This window comes from Silene latifolia, chromosome X (genome assembly GCF_048544455.1).
Source record: "Silene latifolia isolate original U9 population chromosome X, ASM4854445v1, whole genome shotgun sequence".
In the NCBI taxonomy this organism is placed as follows: Eukaryota; Viridiplantae; Streptophyta; class Magnoliopsida; order Caryophyllales; family Caryophyllaceae; genus Silene; species Silene latifolia.
The window spans coordinates 42891751-42903167 of NC_133537.1; the positions used below are offsets into that span (position 1 = coordinate 42891751).

General features: G+C 40.9%; 1 non-coding gene across 1 annotated transcript; it reads left to right on the top strand.

The window, feature by feature from the left end:
• The first annotated feature begins 4741 nt into the window (after positions 1-4741).
• On the top strand, positions 4742-4847 carry LOC141625440 (small nucleolar RNA R71). Its single transcript, XR_012535220.1, has one exon. It is a non-coding gene; the product is annotated as a small nucleolar RNA R71 (small nucleolar RNA).
• Positions 4848-11417: the final 6570 nt, after the last annotated feature.

Sequence of the window (11417 nt, forward strand, 5' to 3'; positions counted from 1 at the left end):
ATTAAACTAGCTTGACTGGGCAGGCTTAGTTTTGGGTGTAGCTAATGGGTCAAAACGGCTAAATTTGGCTTAAGTGGAGCTAAATGAGTGAAAATATAAGAAAGAGAAATTTGCAAGCACCTCCCTGCATGTGACACCGACCACAAACCCGAATGTATGCAATTGACAAGAAATCGAATGTCATGAATGTGCAAAAATGATAAACATGTTATGCAAGGAGTACTACTCTCAATTCCTAAGTAAACCGGTCATAAATGTCACCAGTTATATGGCTCTAAATCTTAGAAATTATAGAGTAGGTTGCCAATTTATCAGGTCAAGTCTACACGGTCAGCTTAATTTGAACAAAAACTCGTAGATATGCGTAAGACTCAGCTAAGAACTGTAAATAGAGTACAAGGCTCAAGTTAAAATGACAAGTTGCAGTGCAATATCATCACGGAAATCAACCGTTCCGACTCAACCTATATGCAAAATGAAATGTGATAATTTTTTTAATTTTTGAAATTTTCTAATTTTTATGATTTTTGAAATAAATGAAAACAATGCAAGCAGAAAAATGAAACGTGAATGCAAAAACAAATGCAAATGCAGACTCAAAGGATGCATTACCCTCCCTAAACCAAAACGGACAATGCCCTCGTTGTCCTCCAGCATACACCAGCAGATATATATGGGGGAACGAGAAAATACAACCAATAAATATATGAAAAACAATAAATAAAAAAGGAGACAAAAAGAAATAAAAGAGCAAGAATAGACATACAAAACACGAACTTCCCCAAACCAACCTGAAAACTGGGGAAGTGAGTAGACCAGTAGCTACTCGTCAGCCTCGTCCAAGAAATAGTCCAAGAAATAGTCCGGTTAAATAATCGGAAGGAAACACAAGCGCAGGTCGGGTCAGTGGCGTAGGCGTCAGAAGAGAAGGTAAAGGAGCTGAAAAACTCGAGGGTCAGCTCCTTGAACGTCAAGGCACCCATGGTAATCAGTCTCGTCATCCCCGCCCCTCTCAAAATCTCAAATACGGGCTCGTAAATACCTAACCTATCAACTGACCTTAGGGTAGTCGGGGTGCGGGTCAAGTGAATCATCAACTCGGATAGTTACAGGGCCAGCAGCAGGCGTGGCTCGTCCACGACCCCGGCCTCTAGTACCTGAAGAAGAAGCCCGTCCTCTGACGGAACGAGGTACTAAGGCCGCTCGGTAAGCAGCTGGTGACCACGCAGCAGGGGTGGTCACCGTACCAGACGAAGAAGGTGCAGCTGTACTGGTAGAAGCAGAGGCAAAGCTAGCAGCAAAGCTAGCTGAGACGGAGGCAGAAACAGAGCTAGCCGCGATAGAGGCGGAACTAGCGACCGCAGCAGTAGTACCAGTAACAACAAGTAAAACAGGGGTAGTAGCAGCGGTACTAACAGTCGTAGTGATGGTGGTGACAGCAGGGACCACCGTCTCAGTAGAGGACGGGACAATAGTCGAACTAGTCGATGGCAACTAACTACTTTCCATCCTAATCAAGTAAGCAAGGGAAATAATAAGCAATTGAATCAATTAAACAGATAAGCCACAAAATCCCCAAAATAGTCGGGTTTTTTCGAGCTAATTAGCAAAACCCTAAACCCTAATTACCTCATATTATCGAAATAAAGCAATTAAACAACAAAAAGGTAAAGGGGAAACTTACTTGATGACGAAGCCCACAAGAATAAGCAAGAAAATTGACTTAAATTGATGCAAATAGGCGGGTTTCCGAATTAAAACCGCAAACCCTAATTTCCCTAAATTGACCGCAAAAAGGACGAAATTTAAGAGGAAAACAGAGGGCTTTGGTCGATATGTGAGCAAGATAAACAATGTGGGTGATGGATTTGGCAAGGGGCAAAGATTATGGAGGTTTTGGGGGATTGTCGCACGAAAGGGGAAAGGCAAATGAATAAGAAAACCAAAGAATGAAAAATAAGAAGTTAAAAGGTTACTTCCTGCGTATAGCTTTCAATTTCACTCAATCGAGTGATTTGAAATCACTCGATCGAGGATTCTGGCCTTCATTATGCTCGATCGAACAGAATTCTACTCGATCGAGAACTCCCTATTTTTGCCATTTCGATCGAGGAACTGGAAACCTCTCGATCGAACCCTTTTCCTGTGCATTCCTCTCGATCGAGTACAAAAAGTACTCGATCGAGTTCTTTTCTTCGTGTAACTAATCACAATGCATCATAATCTCCCCAAAGCTGCATAAAAATACTCACAAACATATCCCGACGATACCAAATCGCAAAATAACAGTCTATAGTCAATATTCGCTATGCTAATTAAACTAAAGTCTAGCAGACCTAAAAAACGCAATAAAGAAATTCGACGGAAATTAAATGTTTTACAATTTGTTACAACGGGGCATTCCCCGCTTAATTCCCAAAACATTTCAGTAGCCCAAAGGAGGGCTTCTGACTGGAGGAGGTCCCTTCAGCGTCTTTGACCGTCCTCTTCGATCTCCATGAACTTGAATTTGAACCAGTAGAGGGAGAATAGTTAACGTCCACATATGCACGAACTTTCTTCGTCCCTTTGTCTTTCCCATCAGCTTTGGCATTGGCATCTCCATTTTGACTGACATTAATCGCACTTTGACCGTCGACAACTCCAACATTTATTTCATCGATACCTGCAGCAAGGAAAACAGAAGAATGTTCCTCCTTTTCGCTCTCAGTCTGAGGCGGAGGGGTTACAATAGCAGCACAAAATTCAACACTCTCAGCTGAAGTGTCTATTTCTGAGTCAGTAGGGGATAGGGCATTGCAAGGTTGAGCTTGCATGGGAGCCCTACGAGATTTACACTGATGAAAAATCAATTCTTCATCTCCTACCTGAAACGTAAGTGTCTTACCCCCGACATCGATCACTGCGCGAGCATTGAATAAAAATGGTCTCCCTAAAATAATAGGGGTATGAGTATCCTCGGGAATATCAAGCACTACGAAGTCTACGGGAATAAAGAATCTCCCGATTTTGACAGGTATGTCCTCTATAACTCCTAACGGCCATGATATACTACGATCGGCCATCTGTACGGTCATGTTAGTGCAATTAAATTTAGTCAAACCAAGTCTCTTAGCGAGAGACAAAGGTAAGACGCTCACGCTAGCGCCAAGATCGCATAGTGCGTTGTCAATCAAATGGGTTCCTATATGACATGGAATTGAGAAACTACCCGGGTCTGACTGTTTAGGTGGCAACTTATTTTGAACTAGGGCAGTCCCTACCTCAGTCAAAGCTACCGTCTCATGGTCGTTTATGTGTGTCTTTCGCGAAAAAATTTCTTTCATAAACTTTAAGTAAGAGGGTACCTGTGTCAGCAACTCGGTGAACGGAACAGTAACCTGTAGGCTTTTCAGGAGCACGGCAAATTTACCGAACTGTTGATTGGCTTTAGTGCTCTGTAATCGCCTTGGGAAGGGCACCGTAATAGGAATCTCGAGCCCTTTGTTTCTCTCTTCCAACGTCTCAGCAGGTTCAAGCTCTTTTTCACTCGATCGAGTCTTTTTACCTCTCGATCGAGTCTTTCTAGGTGATATTTCACTCGATCGAGCATTTCCAGCCTCTCGATTGAGTTCCTTAATAGCAGCAGTGTTCGATCGAGGTAAATTTTCACTCGATCGAACAGATTCTTCAATATTTTCACTAGATCGAGTGGTTTGGACCTCTCGATCGATGCCTTGATTATCCAGACTACTCGATCGAACAACAATTCCTTTCGATCGAGTAATTTCAGCATCATTACTACTCGATCGACCACCTGAAATCAGTCGATCGAGTATTTCCTTTGTACTCGGCATATTTTCAGCGACAGATGACTGTTCATCCTCCATAATAGCATCCTTCGGGTCTGAAATGTCCTTATCAGCTGACAATTTTGGTCTTTTGTAGGAACGACCACTTTGCAAATTAATCAAGTTAATCGTCTCATGTGGATTCTTCTCGGATTGAGACGGCAAATGACCCGGTTTTCTTGTGGATTGGCTCGCGGCCAACTGAGCATCTTGGGTTTCAAGTGACTTGATCGAAGCTTTCTTCTGTTGGTCACTCATCTGCCATTGCTTTGTCAATGACTGAAGCATTGACTTTAACTCAGCTAGCTCACTTACCCCACTTGAAGATGATGCTCCTTGGTTCGGTAGAAGAAAAGAAGGAGGCTTTTGGAAGCCTTGTTGAGCCTTGTGAGGAGGGACATAAGGTTGATGCTGCTGCGGTGGAGGAGTGGGATTGAGAACATTCTGACTTGTCCACCTCTAAATTGGGATGGACCGCCCCTTGATTATTGTAATAGGAACCTCCTCCTTGCCTATATTGCTGAAAGGCAAGGACTTGTTCCTTCTCAGTCAGACAGTCAATAGGAGTATGACCGTCATCACTTCCACGTCTCTCACATATGACAGTTTCCTGTCTAGTCAACAGATGAACCGTCTGTTGATCTCCAGCAGATTGCAGCCCCAATCTATCAAACCGAGCATTCATGGCTTCCAGCTGAGCCACGACTGCCTTATTAACCGAATGGACCGTTCGAATATCGTCCCGTGGGTTCCCATATTCAGCACAATGGGTCGCCATCTCCTCAATAATGCCCCATCCCTTATCATCATCAATGTTCTTTTGAAATCTCCCGTTGGATGAGGCATCAAGTATAGCTCTGTGGTCATCGTACAACCCATTGTAGAACTGGTTGCACAAGAACCACTGATCAAAACCATGGTGAGGAAGAGACCTCACCAACTTCTTGAACCGGCACCAAGCTTCATAGAAAGTCTCATCAGGTGCCTGCTTGAAACTAGTAATCTTCCCCCTCAGATGATTAGTGCGTTGTGGAGGGAAGTATCTTTTGTAGAAATCAAGTGCGAGAGTCTCCCAGTTAGTGATACCAGCAGCAGTCCGGTCAAGATCAGTCAGCCACTCACGGGCTGAGTCAGTCAGAGAAAAACGAAAAAGCACTTCCTTTATCTTGTCTTGCGTTACTCCCTTAGTAGCGGGAATAGTAGAGCAACAGTCAGTAAAGACTTCCATATGCTTTCGCGGATCTTCACCCGCCACACCTCGGTACAGATTTCTTTCCACCAGATTTATGTAAGACGGATGGATATCGAAAGTGTTACCATCCTCAGTTGTGAGATTGAAACCTTTAGGAATCGAGGATGCTTTGGGCTCTGAGTGACTTGCAATGTTAGGCATCTTTACTGGCTTGTTGGCAGAAATGATATTGTCTTCTTCAAAAGACGGGTCTTCTGCGAATAAAAAATGTTGTAGCTCGGGCTCGAAAGTACTCAAGTCTTCCTTTCGAATTTCTCTATGCAGACGAAGTCTATGCCGAAGAGATATCTCTGGCTCAGGATCAGCTGGGACTAATACCGACCTGTTTGACCTGGGCATACACAACACTAAAAGAAATAAGTGAGAACTGCCTCAAGGAATAGAAATTCCCTGAGACGGATAAAAATAAATGAAAAACAAAACAGATAGGGCTATTGCCTCCCCGACAACGGCGCCAAAATTTGATACTATCATTTTGTACCAAAAATAAACCTAATTAAAACTAACAAAGAAGCTATTGATAAGCAGGGTCGATCTCCACAGGGAGACAAGATATCTGTTAAAGGTCCGTCTATTTGGGTCACAAAATGGGGGGGTTTGAATTTTGGTTTCTAAACTAATAAAAGGTTAAAGGGAAGAGCAGTAAAGAGAGAGCGATAAAAGGTATAAAATATGAATAAAGTGATCAAATAAGAGAAAGCATGCCAGGATTTCGGTTCACCATGGTAGTCTATCGACTCAGCTGCAAATAGCCTAGACAATCTACTGTGAGACGGATACAGGAAAGGTCCTTCCGGTCCACTTTCTATTCTAGATTTCCACTAACTTAACTTCCATCCTCATTAGGGTAGTCTATTGTTCATAGCAGGTCTATTTAATCCAATCTTCCGATCCAGGAGTAAATTTAACCAGATTAAAGGTAACTTAGAAGCGTGCACTCAACTAAGTCGATATTACAGTTAAATTGCCATGGGTACAGATTCTCACAAATAAATCATTTAGTCTATTCGCTACATCGTCACAATCCTACCATGGATTTCCTAAACCCGACATAAAAGAAATTAGCTACTCATATTATTAGTGATGTCAACAATAATAATATAAAGCATACTAATTGAAGGCATGATGAAATAGCAATAATTAAGCATAAACAGAATTAGGGCAGAAATAATTAAGAGATAAACAAGAATTAAAGCAAAGAATAATAAGATTAAGATTAATAACGAGAGAATAATTACAATCTCAAGCAATCCGGCGTAGAGAATAACCCAAAATCCAAGCAAGAGATTAAAGGAAAGGAGAATAAGTTTACAGTAAAGAGTACGAAGGAAAGATTAGAGAGTTCTTCGATGATAAAAGCGTACTAATGATCTAATTAGCGAAAGCTTAAATAGGAAAATAAAAGGTTTAACGAAATAAAACTAATCACGGGTCACTAAGCCCGCATAATACCAAAAACCTCTCGATCGAGTGATATAAAACCACTCGATCGAGGTCTTCATCAGCTAATCCTCTCGATCGAGTTAAAATACCTCTCGATCGAGGACATCCAAAAATCAGCATTTCGATCGAGTAACTAAAAGTACTCGATCGACCTCTCGTGTCCTCCAAACCACTCGATCGAACCAAAAGACTTCTCGATCGAGTGCTTTTCTTCATATCAGCCTCTCAAGTTGACTTTGACTGCTTCGTTGACCACCCTTCATGCACTCCAAGGCATAATTCTCGCTCTAACATTCTCGTCTCCTCATTATGCATGCTAAATAGGACGAAAAGAGTACGGTTTCACCACTTTCAGGTTCATTTCTGCAATTCAGACAAAACAAACCAAAGTAGCTAATTCGGGGCATTTTGCAATACATAACGCTATAAAAATGCATAGAAATACGTGCAAAATAAGACTAAAAAGGCTATATAAAATGCACGTATCATTAGCAAAAGAGATAAAGGCTACAGACCAAAAGCAACAATATCCAGGACCGTTGTTAAAGAAAACGTAAATGAAATATAAGTAAAATAAATGCAGCGGAATTAAAAGTAACGAGAGATCAACACAATGTTTTTGAATTGGTTCGGCCAACGCTCTAAGGGCCTACGTCCAATCTTCTTTTATTAATAAGTGAAGTGATCTACTCCGACTACTTAAGACACTTATGATAAAAGGACCAACAACCTACTCCGGTTGCGACACGAGTTCTAAGACTACTCCGTCTAGGAACTCGACACTCTAACTAGAATGTTTACAAGACCAAGTTTCCTTAAACTGATTCTTTGAAAGAATTGATACGGATAACTTATTGATCAAACGATTCTAGTAAGAGAATATGATACTTAAGGCAACGGTAGTGAAGACTGTTGTCACTTGAAGACTTAGAAATATTTTGCAAATGAAAGAAACGCTTTGAGTTCTTTAGAAAACAATTTTACAAAAACACTTTGAAATTCTCATAAAAGTCTTATGAAATGGAGGAGAGGAGTGCTCCTTTATAGAGGAGAAAACTAGGGTTTTGAGGTAACAACATTTGATAGAAAACAAATATTTTTGACCTTACCAAGTTTGCATAAAAGGGAGCATTTTTCCAAAGGTTAAATAGAAAAAGAAGCTTTGTTATTATCTTTAAAAGACCTTTATAAATCAGTCAAAACAAGGTTGACAACCAAGTGAAGACATTTTTAGAGAAAATTTTTTGGAAAAAACAAGTTCTTCTTTCCAAAAGTCATGATAAAATGTATTGCCAGTTTGAGATAAAACCTTTTGAAAGATACCATTGGAATATTCTTTTCTTAATAAAAAACCTTTTATAAATTTCATTTATCAGAAATGAACATTTCAAAAATAGAAGCTTGTACTAAAGGTTTGAGTATTTTTGAAACCAAAGACTTTCTTTAAGTGACACGAGTTAAAGCAACAGTCGTGCTTACTGTTGCCTTAGTAGGCAGACTGTTGTTCAACAACAGTCTTGCTTACTGTTGCCTCAGCAAGTAGATTATGGCTTATAAATGTTGCTAAGTACCATACCCTTTTACCCTTACATAAGTGACTATTACAACATTAATCTTGGGTAGTTTCATCAACATGTTTCGACCGTAAGCGTTTGATAATCTCTTGATTAGGAGGTTGGACTTAATCCTGAAATGGAGCACTTTGAAACATGATTAAAACGGGCATGTCATCATCAATAATTAGGTTCTAACAAGTGTCCTTTGATCCGTTGCCACGTATGTGATACTCGGGTAAAAGAGTCGTCAGCAACAAATATACCAGTGGTTAGTGAGTTCGGGGATGTTTTTCCGGATGAGATACCGGGGTTACCTCCTAAGAGGGACATCGACTTTAGTGTTAAGCTTAAATCGGGGACGAGACCTATATCTAAGGCTCTGTACTGCATGGGACCTAAAGAGTTGGAGAAGTTGAAAAAGTAGTTGAATGAGTAATTGGACAAGGGGTACATTCGACCTAGTGTCTCGCCTTGGGGTGCACCAGTTTTGTTCGTGAAAAAGAAAGACGGTAGTATGAGGCTATGCATCGACTACAGAGAGTTAAACCATGTTATGGTGAAGAACATCTATCCTTTGCCAAGGATTGATGATCGTTTTTACCAAGTGAGTGGAACCGGAGTGTTTTCTAAGATCAATATGAGGTTGGGATATCACCAGTTGAGGATTGCAGATGAGGACACTCCTCAGACAGCTTTTCGATCACGGTATGGTCATTATGAGTATGTGGTAATGCCTTTCGTGTTGACTAACGCACCAGCAGTATTCTTGGATCTTATGAATCGGATCTTAAGTCCGTTCTTGGACAGGTTTGTGGTAGTCTTTATTGATGACATCTTAGTCTACTCTAAGACTAAGGAGGAGCACGAGGAGCACCTTAGGTTAGTACTGCAGACTTTACGAGATAATCAGTTGTATGCCAAGTTATCTAAGTGTGAGTTCTGGTTAGAGAGGGTGGCTTTTCTAGGCCATGATATCTCGAAAGATGGTGTGTCGGTGGATCTTAGTAAGATTGAGGCAGTGTCAAACTAGGAAGCACCGAAGAATGTTGCTGAAATCCGGAGTTTCTTGGGTTTAGCTGGCTACTATAGGAGGTTTGTGAAAGACTTCTCTAAGATCGCTAGACCTATGACAGCTTTGATGAGGAAAGAGACCAGATTTCATTGAGATGAGAGTTGTGAAATGGCGTTCCAAACATTAAAGGACCGTTTGACCACAGCTCCCGTCCTAGCTCTACCTGAGGGAAGTGAGAACTTTGAGGTATATACCGATGCTTCAAAGAATGGGTTGGGTTATGTTTTGATGCAGAATGGGAAGGTTATCGCCTATGCTTCGAGGCAGTTGAAACTGTATGAGGAGAAGTACCCTACTCATGATTTGGAACTGAGTGCAGTGGTATTTGCTCTAAAGATTTGGAGGCACTATCTCTATAGAGCGGCCTTTAAGGTGTTTTCAGATCATAAAATTTTGAAGTACATCTACACTCAGAAAGAGTTGAATATGCGTCAGAGACGGTGGATGGAGCTGATTGGGGACTACAATATAGAAATCATCTATCATGAGGGGAAGGCTAATGTGGTGGCAGATGCTTTGAGTAGGAAGAATGTCCATTCGTTATGTACTGCTATGTCCTTGATGAAGCTAAAGGATGAGATGACTAAGATGGGGATTCATATGATTTGCAAGAGTGATGCCATCGGTGATTTGACAATAGAGCATGAAATTTATGATGATATCAAAAGGAAACAGGAGCTTGATCCCTAGATTCAAAAGTTGAAGTCAAGGGTAGAGGGTGGTAAAGTTTTGAGGTTTTCTATCCACACTGATGGGAGTGTTCGCTTTGATGAGAGGTGGTGTGTACCCAATGACATTGATTTGAAGAAGTTGATCATGACGGAAGCTCATTGCACTCCTTATTCGGTACATCCGGGTGGTGACAAGCTCTATAAGGACTTGAAGAAGACGTTTGGTGGCCCGGTATGAAGAAAGATGTTGCTGAGTTCGTGGCTAGGTGTTTAACTTTCCAGAGGGTAAAGGGAGAGCAACGGAGACCACAAGGTAAGATTCAGTCACTTGAGGTGCCGGAATAGAAATGGAAGTCAATCTCTATGTATTTCGTCGTGGGGTAACCAAGGACTCAGCAGGGTAACAATATGATTTAGGTTATCGTCGTCCATTTAACAAAGTCAGCTCATTTTATTCCAATGAAAGATACTTGGAGTAAGATTCAACTTGCTTTGGGGTACAGGAAGCACGTGGTATGGTTATACGGGGGTACCAAAGGATATAGTGTCAGAAAGAGATGCGAGGTTCATATCACGGTTTTGGCAAGAGTTGCAGAAATTTATGGGAATTACCTTAAAGATGAGTACAACATTTAATCCTGTGACAGATGGTCAAACTAAAAGAACTATCAAGACTCTAGAGGATATGTTGCGAGCTTGTGCTATGGAATTTGGTAGGAGTTGGGAGGATAGACTGGATTTGATAGAGTTTTCTTACAACAGCAGCTATCACTCTAGTATTGGCATCACATTTTGAGGCCTTGTATGGCAGGAAGTGTAGGAGTCCGGTTTGTTGGAATGAAAGTGCTAAAGCTGTAATCTTAGGACCACAGATGGTGCAAGACATGATTGAGCAAGTGCACTTGATTCGCCAAAAAATAAAAGCAGCTCAAGATAGACAAAAGAGTTACACGGATTTGCATCGCATGGGACATTGAATTCGCGGTAGGTGACAAGATTCTCTTAAAAGTGTCACCTGTGCGGGGAGTTGTGAGGTTTGGCAAGAGAGGAAAGTTAAGCCAGAAGTTCATCGGTCCTTATGAGATTTTAGATCGGATAGGTGAAGTAGCCTATCGGTTAGCTTTACCACCATCGCTTGATCGAGTCCATAATGTGTTTCATATATCACAGCTTCGGAAATATGTGAGTGATCCATCGCATGTACTTGAGGTCGAGAATATCGAGATAGATGAGGCTCTAACTTATGCAGAGGTTCCTAAGGAGATTTTGGATCGTGAGGTACACAAGACAAGGAATGGTGAAATCGTCTTGCTCAAAGTGCTATAGTCTAATCACAAGGAAGACACCGTCTTGCTTAAGGTGTTATGGTGAAACCGTCTTTCCTTATATAGTAAACAAGTAAAAAAAGTATACCACACCTCTAAAAAAACGATTTACAATTTTATTAAAATGATTTCTTTTTTTATTTCTAATACAAAAAAGCAATAATAATATTACTTCTAGTCCCCCTCTTATTCAGTCGTTCCATTAATCAATCCCAAAGATCTTCCAAAAGAAATAGTCTGCCAAAATTAACAATAGCAATAATAATAT